Source organism: Ahaetulla prasina, chromosome 3 (genome assembly GCF_028640845.1).
Source record: "Ahaetulla prasina isolate Xishuangbanna chromosome 3, ASM2864084v1, whole genome shotgun sequence".
NCBI lineage: Eukaryota > Metazoa > Chordata > Lepidosauria > Squamata > Colubridae > Ahaetulla > Ahaetulla prasina.
In genome coordinates, this window is record NC_080541.1 from 148,068,913 (window position 1) to 148,087,185 (window position 18,273).

Sequence of the window (18,273 nt, forward strand, 5' to 3'; positions counted from 1 at the left end):
CAATTAATATACCGCCTTCCTAAATCTTTTTAAAGGAAAACCTCATGGAAGATGAGAGCAAAGAGGCCAACGATCCCAAACTTAATAGAATAGAATAGAATTTTATTGGCCAAGTGTGATTGGACACACAAGGAATTTGTCTTGGTGCATATGCTCTCAGTGTACATAAAAGAAAAGATACCTTCATCAAGGTACAACACTTACAACACAATTGATGGTCAATATATCAATCCAAGAATAGAATACAAAAACCAATATCCAATAGAATATCCAATATCCAATAGAATATCCAAGAATAGAATAGAATAGAATAGAAGAACCAAGACATAGATCCAACTGCCTGGTTCTAGCTTAGCAATGGAAGGAATAAGGCGAGAGCCTCTTTCGCGGCTGAGGTGAACTGGGAAGCCTCCCTTCCAACTGCCCAGGGAACGAACCTTTTTTATGGGAGCTGAGAGGCTCCGCACATGCGTCCTATCGGCCAAAGTAGGGCGGAGGATGTGCTTGATGAGGGGGGGAATCCAAAGGCGAGGTGGCGTGATGTCGTCATGACGCTTCACGCAACTCCCCCATTCCGTCTGACGCACGCTCTGTTCGAGCCCGTGAGTTTTCCGTTATGGTTATTATTATTATTGTTATTTTCAACGGGGGCGGGGGAGGTGGGGGGGGAGAACAGGGAGAGGTGGGGTGGGGGTGGGGGCGCGAGGCGGAGAGAGGGAACCTCGCGCGGGTAGCCAGGACCGAGAAGAGGTTGGAATGGAATGCGCGCGCGAAAGGGAGGAGGCAGAGCGGGGAGAAGGGGGGGGGTCTTGACTCCATCCTGTCGCATCAGAGAACATGGCGGCTGCCGCTGGTGCGGCAAAGGGGCTCGACCAGGCCGGGCTTGGGCCGTTGGAGGTAAGTAGCCGAGAGCCGGGGGAAACGGCGGCTTGGCAGGGGATGGCTTGGGAACTAGGCCGGTCTTTTGAAGACTTCGGGGTGTGGAAAGGCGAGGGAGTCCCAGGCCCCGTTTGCTTTCCTCCACAAATCTGTTGCGGGTCGGACTGGGCCGGGCACAAAGAGCTGCTGCGCTGAGGAGGGTTTTGTTCGGCGGTCACATGAAACGGCGTAGCCAGTGAACGCGGAGTTGGGAGACGCCGCTGGCCCCCCGAAAAAGAACCACGGCTGGAGTCGAGAGGGAAGCCCGGAGCAAGAATGACTTGGGCGACCCGAAGAAGGCCGCGGAGGGAATGAGGTCACCCTGGCAGCGCCTGGTTGGGGCGGGGGTGGGGGGGATGATATCGTTCCTGTAAAGCAAGATACTGTAATGTGGAAGAAGTCCCGGGCCATCGTTGGCCTCCAGCTCCTCCTCCCCTGGGAGATAGCCTGATCTCTTTGATATTATTTCATAATTATGGTTAACATTAAACATGAGCCGGCGTACCTGTGTTGAAGCTGAAATGTACATTTCACAGCCAGGCTTTTTTTTTTTAAAAAAAATCTCCATATTGGTATCAGACCTTTCGATCCTCTGTATGTTTCTCAGTACACAGTGGCCATTCTTGCTGCCTATGGTGCCCACTAGCCAATTTTAAGAAGTTCAGGTGATCCTGAAATTATCCGACTTATTGGACGTAAGGTATGGATGGAATGTACTTTGTCTCCTCCTGTTCCCTGTCCTTTAGTTTCTAAACTTTCTATTCCACCCAGTGTTCTCCACTAAAGACCCAGGCAAGGTGTGTGTGATTTTGGCTTGCTTTCCAGTTTCCAAATCTGGGGAAAAAGTAAATAATACATATAATCTGATATAGGAGTAAGTAATACGGGAGAACTCTACTTTTCAAATCGTCAAAGGAGGCAATTTCCTGGGTACTAATATACACACAGACATACAGACACACTTGTTGCCTTTCTAAGTTTTGGTATTTTACTTTATATTTCTTTTTTTCCCTTTACTGTATCATTGATGAGGTAACTTACAGTATAGGGATTCACACAAACATATTTAAATTTGGATGGGTACACTAATGTTTGGAATTCTTTACTGTGTATTTCTCCTTGATAGATGAATGATTCAAGATGTGAAAATATTGGGCAGAAGAATTCTGCTGCTATAGCATAGGTAAGATTTCAACAGACCATAGTTTTATATATTGCCTGATATGAAAACTCAACAGAGCAAATACTGAACAGTTTGATTTTTAGGACATTGTAGCAATTTTTAGAGCAATAGACAGTATTAATGGCTCTAAAGAGTTTTGGATTTAGGAATTAAGTTTATTCTGGATGTTTTTATGAATCTGCGAGCAGTTTGAGATAGCTATCTTCAAATATTTATAAGAATAACTAGAAAGAAGCAACCAAACTTAGGGCAAAGAGATGTAATGGAGGATCACTTGTGGATTATACTATTTTGCAAATAGATGATTTTAGAATATTATCATGATTTTCTTATAAAAACATTTTAAAAGAAGAGTGAAGAAAATAGAATATAGAATATAGATATTATATGGAAAAATCTGTAGAGTAGTATAAGATAAACTATTCCATTGGGAAAAAACATATTAATTCTTATATATCACCTTGGATTGAAATCAAGATAAGTTTTTTAACATTTTAGCACTTTCAAAACTGTTATATTTAACTATTATTAAAGTTAAACTTTAGATTAGCTGAGAAATTTATACAATATAAATAAAAATCACAGTTAAAACATCAAGAACTCTTATTTTTAAGGGGATTGAAACCCTGGATGTGGTGGCAAGCAATGTACAGATTTGTTTCCATTAACAGTTTCCAAGTTAAATTGAAATTAATAAACTTCTCATGTATGACTCTGGAGATTCTCAGTCATCCAGGTCATGGTTGTCCCAAAGGTGCTTTTTCAAGAGGCAACTGGACTTTCTGGTTTTTCTTTGAAAACGTTTCACTTCTCATCCAAGAAGCTCTCAGCTGAAGAAGCTTCTTGGATGAGAAGTGAAACGTCTTCAAAGAAAAAACAGAAAGTCCAGTTGCCTCTTGAAAAAGCACCTTTGGGAATCTCATGTATGGGTATTTTGGGCATTGATGTCTATTTCTAGAGATTAAACTGTCATTCTTCTAATCAGAGTATTGCATATCATTTCCAGGAATATGCATATGTTATCCTGATAGCAGTTATAGTATGCCAGCTCAGTGTGTCTAATGATTTCCTTAGGATGGCTATGAAATGATTGCCATTCCTGTTTCTTTTTACCATGTTTTTGTGCCTGGAATCTATAAGACCTGGATGCAACATACAAAATATTTTCTAATATTGTAGTGCAGAATATACATTATTATATATTTAACAGATTCATTTGAGCTTAACTGGTAAAAGTTATTTGACAGGCTTTATGTCTTGATGTCAACTGAAATAAATGGGAGGTGTTCATGAGCAGCATAGGTAGAGTATGTGACACTTAAGATAAAACATAGGTAGACTGAAGGGTCTTTACTATAAACAGTTAAACCAATCTGTATAGCTGGAGTTGTCTCCAGTTACATTTGTGTTCATGTAGCTCTCCAAAATATAATAGGAATCTGAAATTTGACCTATCACACTCAGTTACATAGTTTACTGGATATTCCAAGGCAATCATTCTCTCAGTTGACTCTCCCTTAGACTTATGTGAGAATAAAATGAGATCCAGCATTTATTTTTCCCTGAGTTCCTTCATGAAACAGCTATACAAATATGATGTCCAACATTCATGAACAGATTTCCCATCTCTTGCATTTCCTTTGCATATACTCTTTGTCTTGTCTTAGAGAATCCCTCAGCTTCTTGAAAAATTTCCTGGGAGAAATACAGAGGAACAATATACCACTGTTGGCTTCAAATGATGAAGGGAGCCTCTATTAATGGCAGTGTTGATGTTGCCCCTGAAACGTAACTGAAGTAGTTCAAACATTATTAATTAGCGGATATTGTGAAGTATATATCCTCCTGTGTATAATAGTGTAGTAAGCTATATTATAATTTGAAGACTGAAATAGGTTTGCAGTAGAAGGAAGACTTATTTCAGATTTAACATATTTAATGTTATAATATACTTATATCCCTAATATTCTATATTCTTTGAAATACAGACACATGAGTCTGTTTTATTACCCTGTGTGAATCACTTCAGCAATGTTAAAGTAAGTAAAAGGTTCTGTGGAGGATGCGTGGGTATGTATTCAGCAATTGCTGGCAATTCCTTAAACCAACTACATCTTTTCCTTGTGAAATTGTAGAGGACAGACATGATCCTGGGAAAAAGTGTGGCTGGTTTGAAGAGTTCCTGACAGATTCTGTGTGAATGATCCTGTGTGTTTTAAAGTTTTTTTTAAAAGCTTAGCCCAAATGAAAAAATATTTTTTCTTCACATTTAAGAAATGTGAATCGAAACCTGAACATAAATTTTGCATTCATACAAAATTTCTTTAAAACAACAAACAAGTCCTAGGTTAAGTATGTAGTGCAGACCTACAGATTATTAGAGCTGATCTTGATCATCAGATATCCTGTTTTGAGAATATCTTGAACTCTTGAACTTTGCAAATTTCATTTTCTCTATCTGTTGATTAATGTTACTTGTCTAAGTGGGAGCAAGTTGGATGTGAAAAGGTGCATGTTTGAGTTAAGACTCCAACACCAAAGGCATAAATGTAGAATAAAACGATGCATTTTCATATAATCTCCAGAGAGACCTCTTTACCTAGCAGATGGTAGAGAGGAAGACCTATGAGCCAGATACCCAATAATGTTTCCTAACTCAGAAAAAAAGTGTCTGAATAATTGTTATATTCTGTGTTTCTGTGCCTTTACTTATAACTTTTATCATGTTCTATTTTACTTTCTGGAAAAAATGAAAATGAACACCTGTACAAGTCTTCAGGATATAGCTTTGTTTAAAAAGAAGGATAGAAAGTCAGTTTAATAGTGTAGTTAAGTCATCAGGTTATACACTGGGAGACTGTGAGTTCTAGTCTGCCTTGGGCACCAAGCCAGTTGGGCCAATCACCTTTCAGCCCTAGGAAGGAGGCAGTGGCAAACCATTTCTGATACTTGCCATTTCTGCAGGGACTTGTCCAGGTGGTTGCCAGGAGTCAAGCTTGACTCAAACACACATGAAAAAAAGGATATATTCTGAAATTTGAATTCAAAACTTTGCTGTTCCTTAAAGTGTGAGAGGCTGTTTGTACAGTAATTCAGACTTCTGGCCCTGTTCTTCAAAGCTAGAAGGAAGAATGAGGGTTCAGTTGATTGTTACAGGCAAGTTGTTGTCTGCAAGGTTGTGGTAAGCCGATAGTCAGACTATGTCTACCAAATGTGCATTCATGTCATCATAGCAGATTTACAGAAAAAAAAAATAGAGCATTTGAAGTTGTCTGTATACGAATTTCATTTAGTTCAGTAGTTGCCTTTACTACCCAAAAAAGCACTCTCAGAGATCATAACCCATTTTTCACATTGTTCTATGACCTGTTGGGTAGAGAGAAAATAACAATGGTATATGCCATTGGAATTTATGCTATTTTATGCTAAAATAACAATGGTATATGCCATAGTATATGCTATGGAATTTTCTTAATTACAGCTAAATGGTGTTAACGGCTTTCAAATATATTAGTGAATAAACCACACCACTAGTTGAAGTTTTAAATGTTTTGTTTTACAGTGTTTAGCTGTTTAATGAAAAAAGTATGCATATTTTCAGGATCCAAGTCCAATTGCAAACTTTTAAATACTTAGGATTTCTTGGTAACAAGTGCCAAATTTAATATTCTTCTTATAGAAGAAATAAAAACTAAGGAAGTGGAATTCAAACTTGGTATTATATGCCAACAGTTTTCCTATCTGGGAACCGTAAAACAGTTTTTCATCCTTTTTCCATCACCAACTAAAAGATGACATACATTTAAGTACACATTTCTTCTCTGCTTTATGTGTACATATCCTTCTTATATAGTTGTGCATGTTTCTACTACTGTTGTACTTTTCTATATGTATTGTAGTTGCCTGCTATAAACTGCTGGAGTAATCAACTGTAGCAATGACTTGTAACAGCTTTCTGAAACTGTAACTGTTTTTTTAAACTCTGAATCTGCACTTTAAACCACAAAATGACAGACAAATATCTTCTTTTAGCTTTTGAATATGATAGCATTTTAAAAACAGGCTAAAATGAGAGTTGCATTCTGTTTAAAGAGGCATGCCAGCTCAGATAAAGGTATCTGCTATTGATGTAACTTTATTCCTGAACTATCATTGCTTATTTTTAAATGTGAGCGGTATAATGGTTAAGGGAAGATGTTAGTTTGCCTAGTTCAGTTTTAGTAGATCGAGATATCCCCAAGGTGCTTTTTCAAAAGGCAACTGACTTTTTGCTTCTCATCCAAGAAGGTTCTTCAATTCTGACTGAAAGGTGGAGAATAGAATGGTTTTATTTCTCGATTTATATTCTTTGACCTCTCTTTCAAACTAAACAAAACAAAGTTCACATTTTGGCAGAGTGGACCACTGGTTTGAAAGACGGGTCAAAGAGGCCATCTACATTAAGATTGAACATCCCTCAACAAAGGGGAGGGATACAATACCACCTATCTCCTATCTGCAACATAGTCCTTTCAGCAGTCCAAAGAAGGTTCCACACTCATTTGCACTATCCATGTGACCCTGAGAGCACAGATAAACCTCCAAGTGGCCTTAACAATTCTCTGAACGGGTGCTAACAAGCAGATGACTGCAAAGAATATAAATCTTTCCATTCTCTAGCATTCAGTTAGAACTGAAGAAGCTTCTTGGACGAGAAGTGAAATGTCTTCAAGGAAAAACAAAGAAAGTCAAATTGCCTTTTGAAAAAGCACCTTTGGGACAACCTTGACCTGGATGGCTGGGAATCTCCCTAAATAGATAGAGATACGTTTTTGCTTCTTTTGTTCTCAAAAGACATTTATTCAAGAGATAACAACTTGGAAATGACAACAGCAGCTATTTAATTTGTGTTAAATGTGTATGTGTGGCAGATCTGAAGTATTTCATTTTTTCATTGGCGGGAATTGGCAGTGAACGTGTCACTAAAATTAGTGAGTTGAACTCTGATGCTTATTATGTATATGTTGTTGTTTTTTTCCTCCAAAAAAGAAAAATTACTTATCCACATCCTTGCAGTTTTCTAAGAGTGATGCAATCTTCTATGAAATAGGTGCTGCAATACTTTGTAACTTTTAATGGGCTGCATACCTCAGATTTAGCCCAACATTGGTACAGGCACTAGTGGTATATATTTTCTAGATAAAAATCCAGTTTTTGGTATGTGCTTTGGCTTCATGGTTTGTAACTGAAACAGAAACATTAGTTCTATAGAAATGGAAACTCTGATGCTTCAATAATTTCAGCCTGCTAGTATTGTTTATGCTATCTCAGACATGAAGCATATTGAATTCCATACTGACTTCCAGTAGCACACAGAATTGTGCATGAAGTTGGAATTGGAATGATTGGAATTTTCTACATATATTAAAACTAGGGTTTTATTTTGACCTATCTTAAATGTGAAACTGTATGAAATTCCAAATGTAAAAAACTTGTCTAGATGGAAAATGGAAAATTTGGATCACTCTGAAAGGATTTTGTACTCAAAATGAGAAATTTTTACAAAGTTTCACACTTGAAGTGATTTAGAACAAAGTTTTTGCACACTCCTAATTAAAAATGAGGGGACGCGGTGGCTCAGGGGCTAAGACTCTGAGCTTGTCGATCGAAAGGTCGGCAGTTCAGTAGTTCGAATCCCTAGTGCTGCCGTGTAACGGGGTGAGCTCCCGTTACTTGTCCCAGCTTCTGCCAACCTAGCAGTTCGAAATCACGTAAAAAATGCAAGTAGAAATATAGGGACCACCTTTGGTGGGAAGGAAACAGCGTTCTGTGCGCCTTTGGCATTGAGTCATGCCGGCCACATGACCATGGAGATGTCTTCGGACAGCGCTAGCTCTTCGGCTTTGAAACAGAGATGAGCACCGCCCCCTAGAGTCGGGAACGACTAGCACATATGTGCAAGGGGAACCTTTACCTTAATTAAAAATGACATACAAGCATCATCTGATATAGAGTGACAGGAAAACTTTGTTAATGTAAACTGCATATAGCTGATCTAACACAGTAATTTAATTTGTCTCTGGAGGAAGAACAATAGGTAAGAATTAGAATTAGAAAGTTGTGGCCCAGATATGTTACCCAGATTCTTGTTTTATGACTCCCAGAACACCTTTAAATCATGTGATTGAAATCTGTGTTTTTTAAACTTTTTGATGGTAAAAATGTGCAAAATATAAACTCTGTAAAGCTTAATGTATCAAGTTTATCACTTCCAATCTTTTCAAAAGAAAAATCAGAATGGAAGAGTTGTCCTGTGTTTTTTGGTAAAATTTGACCCACATCCCCCCTCCAGATTTCATTGACCAGAAATCTCCTGCCCTATACTGATTTTGCATGCCTCAGATTGGTAGTAATTGGTATAACATACAGTAGACTAACTGAAAATGTGTGTACAGAATCTTTGCAGTTATGCTGGAATTGAAGTATTACTAGGTTTGCAGAGTGAATGGTACTATGATGATATTGTAAAATATAGAATTGGAGAGACTGGATGAGACTTTAGCTTAACAAACATGTTTTAGTGGTCAAAAACTTCAGTTTTACATTGAGGCCAATACTCTTATCAAGATATTACAATAAAGAAGTAATGTCTAAAGAAGGATGAAAGTCTGGATTAGACACAAGAAAGAGGCTAGCAGAAATACTTGTGAAAATCAGAATAGGCCCAATAGTGCCTATAGTGAGGTGGAAAGATGGCAGGAAAGGTGCAACAAGGTATTGCAAATAGTAACTGTGAAATTCATCCAGTAAGATGTGGATGAAATGAAGATTCTGTAAGAAAACTTGGCAAGGCTAGTTATTCCTGATAGGACATTTTCTGATGAAACAGGAAAGTCTACATGTGCAAGGATTTCATAAGTTTTTCATTTGAAATCTGTTGGGTAGGGTACAAAGAGAAAACTAGGAAAACAGTGGTTTCCAATTGTTTTCAGTGCAATAGAATACAAAGAAAAAAAGTTACAATTTACAACCTCAACTTTTTGCCTTACATTTTTAAACATTTCAAGCCATTTCTCTAACCTACATAATCATTCTAATCATCAAAACCTAAAATCAGAGTTTCATTGTTTTCAATTTTGAGCAAAAACTGAAATTCTTTCTCTTAGTTTTTTAATTTTTTGTTTCTTTTTGTATTTTTATTTTACAATGAATTGTAATAAAACGTTTTTTTAAAAAAAATGAAATATATTTGGAGTGAGATTATTCTATCTTACCGATACTTGAAAATGCAGAAGAATTAAAGTGAAGCAAAATGAAGTATGTCAAGATTTATACTGGACTATAAAAAAGGCTGAATTAGTTTTAAAATAGAAATACATTGGAGTTTGTTTGTTTTTTTGCAGTTATACAGTATGAGATACATACTGTATACATACTGTATTACTATATAATTGTTACATACTGTATAATTGCAAAAAAACCAATGTATTCCTATTTAAAATTGATTCAGCCTTTTTGTAGTCCAGTATACATATACAGTATATCACAGAAGTGAGTACATCCCCTCACATTTTGTAAATATTTAAGTATATCTTTTCATGTGACAACACTGAAGAAATGACACTTGGCTACAATATAAACTGGTGAGTATACAGCTTGTATAACTGTAAATGTGCTGTCCTCTCAAAATAACACAACAGCCATTAATGTCTAAACTGCTGGCAACAAAAGTGAGTACACCCCTAATCGATAATGTCCAAATGGGGTCTAAAGTGTCAATATTTTGTGTGGCCACCGTTATTTTCCAGCATTGCCTTAACCCTCTTGGGCATAGAATTCACTAGAGCTTCACAGGTTGCCACTGGAGTCCTCTTCCACTCCTCCATGACCACATCACAGAGCTAATGAATGTTAGAGACCTTGCGCACCTCCACCTTCCATTTCAGGATGCCCCACAGATGCTCAATAGGGTTTAGATTTGAGACATGCTTGGCCAGTCCATCACCTTTACTCTCAGCTTCTTTAGCAAGGCAGTGGTCATTTTGGAGGTGTGTTTAAGGTCGTTATCATATTGGAATACTGCCCTGAGGCCCAGTCTCCGAAGGGAAGGGATCATGCTCTGCTTCCGTATGTCACAATCTACAACTTCTCAACAAGAAGTTGGATAGAAAAGTATAATATTTTGTGAAAAATAAGAGATGAATCCTGTTGTATTGGACAACCCTAACATTGTTTGAAATCTACTTGGAACCTCAATATGCTTGTCATTGTTTTCAAATTGTTGTTAAATGGCTGTGGCAAAAATAAAGCTAATGTGAGCCAGCTTAGTATAGCGGTTAAGGCACCAGGCTAGAAACCAGGAGACTAGAAGTTCTCCATTGTAGTGGGAACAGCATTCAGGAATGGGTTGTCCTCATCTGTCAGAATAGAATAGAATAGAATAGAATAGAATAGAATAGAATAGAATTTTTTTTATTGTCCAAGTGCGATTGGACACACAAGGAATTTGTCTTGGTGCATATGCTCTCATAAAAGAAAAGATATGTTAATCAAGAATCATAAGGTACAGCACTCATTGATAGTCATAAGGTACAAGTAAGCAATCAGGAAACAATATCAATATAAATCATAAGGATACAAGCAACAAAGTTACAGTCATACAGCCATAAGTGGAAGGAGATGGGTGATGGGAACGATGAGAAGATTAATAGTAATGCAGACTTAGTAACTAGTTTGACAGTGTTGAGGGAATTATTTGTTTAGCAGAGTGATGGCATTTGGGGAAAAAACTGTTCTTGTGTCTAGTTGATCTGTTGTGCAGTGCTCTATAGTGTCGTTTTGAGGATAAGAGTTGAAACAGTTTATGTCCAGGATGTGTGGGGCCTGTAAATATTTTCAAAGCCCACTTTTTGACTCGTGCAGTATACAAGTCCTCAATGGAAGGCAGGTTGGTAGCAATTGTTTTTTCTGCAGTTCTAATGATTCTCTGAAACCTGTGTCTGTCTTGTTGGATTGCAGAACCAAACCAGACAGTTAAAGAGGTGCAGATGATAGACTCAATAATTCCTCTGTAGAACTGGATCAGTAGCTCCTTGGGCAGTTTGAGCTTTCTGAGTTGGCGCAGAAAGAACATTCTTTGTTGTGCTTTTTTGATGACGGTTTTGATATTAACTGTCCATTTTAGATCTTGCAATATGGTAGAACCTAGAAAATTGAGGGTCTCTACTGTTGATACTGTATTGTCTAGTATTGTAAGAGGTGCGAGTATGGAAGGGTTTCTCCTAAAGTCTACCACCATTTCTATGGTTTTGAGTATGTTCAGTTCCAGATTGTTCTGGCTGCACCATGAGGCTAGTTGTTCAACCCTCCCATCCATCTGTATGCGGATTCATCATTGTCTCGAATGAGACCAATCACTGTTGTGTTATCTGTGAACTTCAGTAGTTTAACAGATGGATTGTTAAGAGATGCAGTCATTGGTATACAGAGGGAAGAGAAGTGGGGAGAGCACACAGTCTTGGGGGGCCCCTTGCTAATTGTACAAGTATCTGATATGATTCTGCTTAGCTTCACCTGCTGCTTCCTGTTTGTTAGGAAGCTTATTGTCAGCCAATTAGACTGAGTCTGTCAAAGCTGCAAGGACACGCCCTCTGCTAATGGTCCATTACAATCTTCAATTACCATCTTCAATCCACATTGGACTGTCAGCTGGCTCCCAGCCTCAAGCTGATGACCGCGCTGAAGGCTGCGTGGCAGCAAGCGAGATGTAAGGACATTCCTGGCAGGTCAGCGAGCAACAGCATTGCTCAACACCGCTGACTTTTGGGCTGTGCTGGACTTCGGCGATTGACGCTCCTCTCTCTCTGGCTCACAGCGAGTATTTGCTAACAGCTGAAGGAGCCCCAGCTAGCAAGACCGGCCGGATTGTCGGAACATGAGTCCAGCGCCGGACGGCTGTCCTATAGCCCAGTCTTAGCCTCCGGGGTCAAAAAGCACCTGAATCCCTGACCAGGTCCTGGGCAAACTCCTGAGTGAGTGCCAGGCTTCAGCTGCGCTCGATAGCAGCAGGGCCTGATTCAGGTTAGCTGCCGGGCTGAGAAATGGCCAGGATGCCACAGCTGCTGCCATTAGCACAGAGACCGCTATTGGCAATAAGGGTCCAGCTCTCTTGGCCCCTGAGGGTGGAGATTCAACGGGAACTTCTGGGCAGAGGCCCGCAGGCAAGAGACCCATAGCAAAGCTATCCTGGCACCGCGGAGACTCAAAAAAAGCCTCTAAGGCCTCGGAGATAGACGCGGTTCGGCGGCAGAAGGCTATCAATTGGGAGATCAAAAAACTCTTAAAGAGAGCTGACCATCAGAGGGAATGACCTCAGATGGTCCTGGATCAGGCAATAAGTTCCTGCCTTTTTGCCTCACATCTGTTGGAGCTGCTGGAGTTTGACAGCCGCCCAGCCTTGCAATGGTTGCCAGATGGCGCCAGTAAGCAGCCCTTTACTGATCTGCCTGGCAACAGGGAGCCTTTGCTAAGCTTAGCTCCACAAGCTTCTCACAAGAATTCTGCTTGGCAACAGCCTGTCAGGCAGCAGTCAACAGGCATAGAGACCACCTTCACTCCTACAGCCGCAGGGTTCTGTTCAGATCAATGGCCTGCAAGCATGGGAGAACTAATCTCAGAGGCTATCAAACAGGGAATAGCAGCTGGTTTACAGCAGAGCCACAGAGCTGCTTTCCCTCATTCTGATTATCCCTTGCCTCCTGCCTCCCTCCCAGTGGCTCATACTTCAGGGGAGTTTTTTGCATCGCATGGAGCCTACTCCCCTAGCCCTTCACACCATTTTTTGGTGTCTGAAGACAAGACAGGCAGGGATCTGGACTGGATCAGAGGATAAATATTTACAGCCATTTGCATATGCAGGTCTCTTCAGGCCAGCTTTATTTAAGTCTTTACTTTTCAAAGCAAAAAATTCCACCAACATGGCGTCTACTCCATCATCTTTGGATCCTGTCCCAGGACCCTCTGATTCTGCAGGCTCCTTATTTTCTGAGCCAACCAATGATGTGGAAGTGATACCATCTCCCCGCCTATTTTTAGATGTTGTACAACAACAGTGGACCGCGCCAGTGACAGGGCCTAACCCAGGTCCATTGGACAAAAGATTGTACAACATCGGGCCTGAACTTTCAAAGGCGCTTATGGTGCCTTCAGTGGACACCCCAGTAGCCACAGTAACTGCACAGGCCGTGATACCAGAGTCCCCAGAGGAAGCTCTCCGACCTGAAGACAGGAGGGCAGAGCAGTCTTGGAGGAAGATACACCAGGCGGCCGTCTGGGCTATCAAGGCTGCTACATCAGCTTCGTTCTTTAATAACCTCTCTCTGGCTGAAACAGCTACAGGATCGGATCCCAATGGGAGAGACTAGAGCCCATCAGGATTTGAACAAATTGCAGGCACCTCTGGAATTCTCCACTGAGGCGATGCTAAATGCTGCAAGGTTTGCATCAAAGGCCATCGCCTCAAATGTGACTTCCATGTGACTTCTGTGGTTCTGCCAGTGGCAGGCAGATGCTAAACACAAGTGGAGACTGGCCTCCGCTCCATTCTCAGAACAGCGGCTCTTTGGAGACTCCCTTGATCTGATCCTGGTGGAGGCACGTGACAAACATAAGGTCCTCCCATCTCTCCCGGCGGGTGGAGTCCCACCCCGCCCGTTAATTCAGCCAAAGCTTTCAGATGTCAGACACGTCCGCGGTGCCCTTTCTTTCAATGGTAGGAGCAGCCCCAAGATAGGGTAAGGGGCTATAGACAGTTTCCTCCCAAACAGCCCTTTTGAGGGGGAGGAAGCTGTTCTTTCAAACGCCAGAAGTAGCTGCACCACCAATCCTCCCATTGGTGGCCGCCTGGCCTATTTTGACCCACTGATGCATGGGTCTTGGAGACGGTCCAATCAGGCCTCTCCTTAGAGTTCCTCTCCACACCCCTGAGGTTTTTCATTCGCTGCCCTATTTCAGGGCTCAAGGTGAAGCGGGACCTCATGGAAATGCTACTCAACTTCTGCTGGATATCCAAGCAATTCAGCTGGTTCCAGAGGACCAACAGAGGTTGGGATTTTATTCCATCCTCTTTGTAATTCCGAAGCTCTTGGGGGGTGAGTGGGATACAGAGCAATTCTAGACTTAAAATGATTAAACAGCCTTAATATCTAGAAGCAGTTCAAGATGCAGTCTCTTCAGTCCATTTTGGACGGTGTTAGGGAGGGCGACTTCCTCACTTCTATTGATCTTACCAAAGCTTATCTTCATGTCCCCATTTTACCGGGACATAGGCAGTACCTTAGGTTTTATTACACAGGCCAGCATTATCAATATAAGGCATTGTCGTTTGACCTATTGTCAGCACCTAGGGCATTTATGAAAGTGTTGGCTGACTTAGCGGCACACCCCCGGGCTCTTCCTGTGCCCGTCCAGTTCTAACTGGACGACATTCTGATATAGTCCGCCTCTGTTACCAGGCGAGTAAGGATCTCAGACGCACTGTACAGGTGCTTCAGGATCACGGGAGCCATTTCACACCAACTAACAGGTTGCTGCATTTAGGAGCGGAAATAGATACCTTGGCATGCAAGGTACACCTCTCCCAGGAGTGACAGGTGAGTATTAAGGAATTGGCAGGTAGGGTCAGCAGGGACTGTACGGTACCTCTGGCCACTGTCTCACAGCTCTTGGGCAAGATGGTATCTTGCATTTCTATCGTGCCCTGGGCATGCCTTCATGCCAGGTCACTCCAGTGGTTCCTTCTCCCTTACCAGAGGGCAAGCAGGAGCAATTCCCATTCCAGAGTCAGGGTACCACCGGAGGTGATACCTCCCTCCGATGGTGGGCTTCCCGGGCTCTTACTAGGGGAAGTCTCTTCAAGGAGCCTGAATGACTAGCACTTATGACAGATGCCAGCCTGTTTGCTGGGGGGCACTTCCAGGGTAGGATGGCCCAAGGACAGTGGTCACAGGTAAACCTAGGCCAAAAAATTAACTGGTTGGAACTCAGGGCAGTCCATCTAGCCCTACAACAGTTCCAGGACATAGTGTCGGGGAGACATGTTCTAATTCTGACCAATAACGTGGCCACTAAGGCGCACATTAACCGGCAAGAGAGAACACATTCTAAGGCCCTTATCAGAGAGGCAGAATGGCTGTGCTTATGGGCTGAGAGATGTCAATTGTCCCTGTGGGCAGAGCACATTTCAGGGGCCACAAATGGGCAGGCAAATTGTCTTAGCAGAGCCACAGTTGACCATGCAGAGTGACGCCTACATCCGACTTTATTTCAGGAGCTGACAGAGCGCTTTGGACAACCAGCCGTGGATCTCTTCACCACTCCGGATAACACCCAGCTGACAAGGTTTTCTGCGAGGTTTGCTGGACAGGGGTCTTTCCCCCAACATATCCGTCACCAGGTGGCAGCTCTGTCATTGGTCATTTCTTGCAGGGGGCTGGACTCGGTTGTGCAATACCCAACCATCTGCAGGTTCATCAGGGGCGCAATGAACTTCCGGCTTTCGGTGGTTCATCGATACCCTATATGGGACCTCACTAAGGTACTGCAGGCGCTGACTGAGGCCCCATTTGAACCACTGAGACAGGCCACATTGCGCTTCCTGACCTGCAAGGTGGCATTCCTGGTGGCCATCATATTGGCCAGGCAGATATTCAAGTTGGCGCTTTCCGTCTGACAAGACCTGTGTGTTCCACCCCGACAGGTTGATGTTACATCTGGACCCATCTTTCGTTCCAAAAGTAAACTCATGGTTCCACGGGGCCCAGGAACTTATCTTACCCAATTTCTGCCCCAACCCAGTGCATACACTGGAATGGAAGTGGCACACACTAGTCATGGAGGACGGCACTTCGGATATATTTCAAAAGAACTTTCTCTTTCAGGAAGTCTTTTTGTATCATTCTAGCCTGCCTACTTAGGGGCCAAGGTCACTCCTTTGACCCTGGGCCGTTGGATTAGGGCATGTATCACCAAATGATACGAGATACAGGCCATTCCACTGCCCAAGAGTATCATGGCACAAAAAGCAAGCCTCTCTGGAAGAAGTTTGCTGAGCGGCTACCTGGTCCTCCCCGTCGCCTTTCATTAAGTACTATAAACTGGACAGCTATGACTCGGCTAAGGCCGCTTTTGGGAGGCGGGTCCTCCAGAGGGTGCATGTGCATGAAGGGACCTCGGGCTAGGCTGCCACCCACCCGTAAGGACAGGACCACTTTGGTATGTCCCATTCCTGGATGCTGTTCCCACTACAATGGAGAAGAGGTGTTGGTCTTCTCTGATATGCTTCTTCTCATTGGGTGGGAACAGCATCCAGCCTCACCCTAGTGGGGTGCGTGCGTTAGCAGAGGGCGTGTCCTTGCAGCTTTGACTGACTCAGTCTAATTGGCTGACAGACGAGGACAACCCATTCCTGGATGGTGTTCAATGAGAAGAAGCATATCAGGTAAGACTAATGCCTCTTCTAGTCTTGCCTTAGACATGATAGCCAGCCAGGTGACCTTGAGCCAGTTCACACACACTCAACCCAACTTACCTCATAGGGCAATAGTTGTGCAAAGTAGGAGGAGGAAGGTGTACTGGGTTATTTGTAAAATAATAAAGGCAAGATTTAAACAAATAATGTAAATTTCTATCCATTTCAATATGTATGTATTTGATTATCAGTTCTGTTCAAAATATTAAAACCTAGGAGCATAAAAATGTAATTAAAATTAGATTACCGTATTTTTCAGATTATAAAATGCACTCCCCCCCCCCAAGAAAGTGGGTGGAAATGTCTGTGCATCTTGTAGACTTAATATGGCCCTGTTTTTGGCCTCCTGAAGGCCTCCCCCTTGCAGATCCTGTTTTTTGCAAAAACAGGACATGCAGAGGGTTTGGGGAGCCTGCAGAGTGCTCCTGGGGGCCAGGGAAGGCAAAACCAGCGGTGAAATTCAAAATTTTTCCCTACTGGTTTTTTGTGCGTGGCTTGGTGGTGGTGGGGTCCTGTGACTGAGTGGGCATGGCCAACTCAATGTCACTCATAGCCACACCCTCTTAGTCACATGACTCACCACCACCACCAAGCTACGCCCACAGAACCCGGTAGGAAAATTTTTTGAATTTCTATTTTACCTATTTTTCCTTATCGCGAGATGTCTGTTGCCGCAGTCTCTTTTCCGGTACGCCTGGAGGTGCTTTTTGCACTGAGATGCAGCAAAAATTACTGGAGCTGCGCTGCTGCTTGAACGCGTCACCGCCATTGCCACCCTGTTCTATGCTCCAGCTGCGCACACGTACCCCATTGCCTGCTGCTGAATGACGAATGAATAAATGGTGTGCGCATGCGCGGCTGATGCATGGAAAACAGCGATGGCGATGGTGTGTTCAGGAAGTGGCGCAGCCTTGATATTTTCACTGCAAGAAGCTTGCTGCTGCATCTTTCGGTGCAAGAAGCACCTCCAGGCGCACTGAAAAAAAGATGCTGCGGCTGCAGGCATCTTGTGACAAGGAGGTGAGATGTGGGCTGGCAGGGAGCTCAGTGGAGACAGCTCAGCCCTGGCTTGCATTCCCTGGCAGTAAGTTGCGGGAGGAAGGTAAGGACACATCGTGTGGTGAAGGGAGAGTGGGCGGAGAGTGGGTGGTGGCTCTAGGGCAAGGCTGGAGCTGGGGAATGGTGCATTCCCCAATCCGGTTGAGAGGGCGGCAAGCAGCTGGTGGCTCTGGGGCCTTGGGGAATGGCGTGTCCCTGAGCCCCAGCCCCCAACCCAAGGTGAAGGGCGAGCGGGCGGCATGCATTGCTTACCTTTGGTGAGCTGAGTGGGCATGGCAACTGGCTGGGTGATGTGCTGAGGGCAACATATATAGGATGGTGAGTGGGCTGGGCAAGCGGCCGAAAAGGACGAGCGAGCAGCTGGAAGGGGCGAGTGGTGAGCGGGTGGGCATGGGCGGGGCCAACCAGGCATGATTTTTACTGCTTTCGGCGAACCAATTCAAATCGTCCCTCCCCATTCGCCCGATGTGGTCAAAATTTCTCCCCTGGCACAGAGGCCAAAAACTTTTTTCCCCTTGTTTTCCTCTTTGAAATTTAGGTGCATCTTATACTCTGAAAAATATGGTAATTAAAATAATCATTTCTACATGTTCAAAAATATGTGTTG

At 42.7% G+C, this 18,273-nt stretch overlaps 1 protein-coding gene across 1 annotated transcript in view; it reads left to right on the forward strand.

The window, feature by feature from the left end:
* Positions 1–815: 815 nt before the first annotated feature.
* Positions 816–18,273, forward strand: part of ZNF644 (zinc finger protein 644) — a 64,738-nt gene continuing 47,280 nt past the window's right edge. Inside the window, exons 1-2 of the mRNA XM_058175276.1 lie at positions 816–897; positions 2,045–2,101. The gene's annotated coding sequence lies outside the window, so the exon portion shown is untranslated. The remainder of the gene's footprint in view (positions 898–2,044; positions 2,102–18,273) is intronic.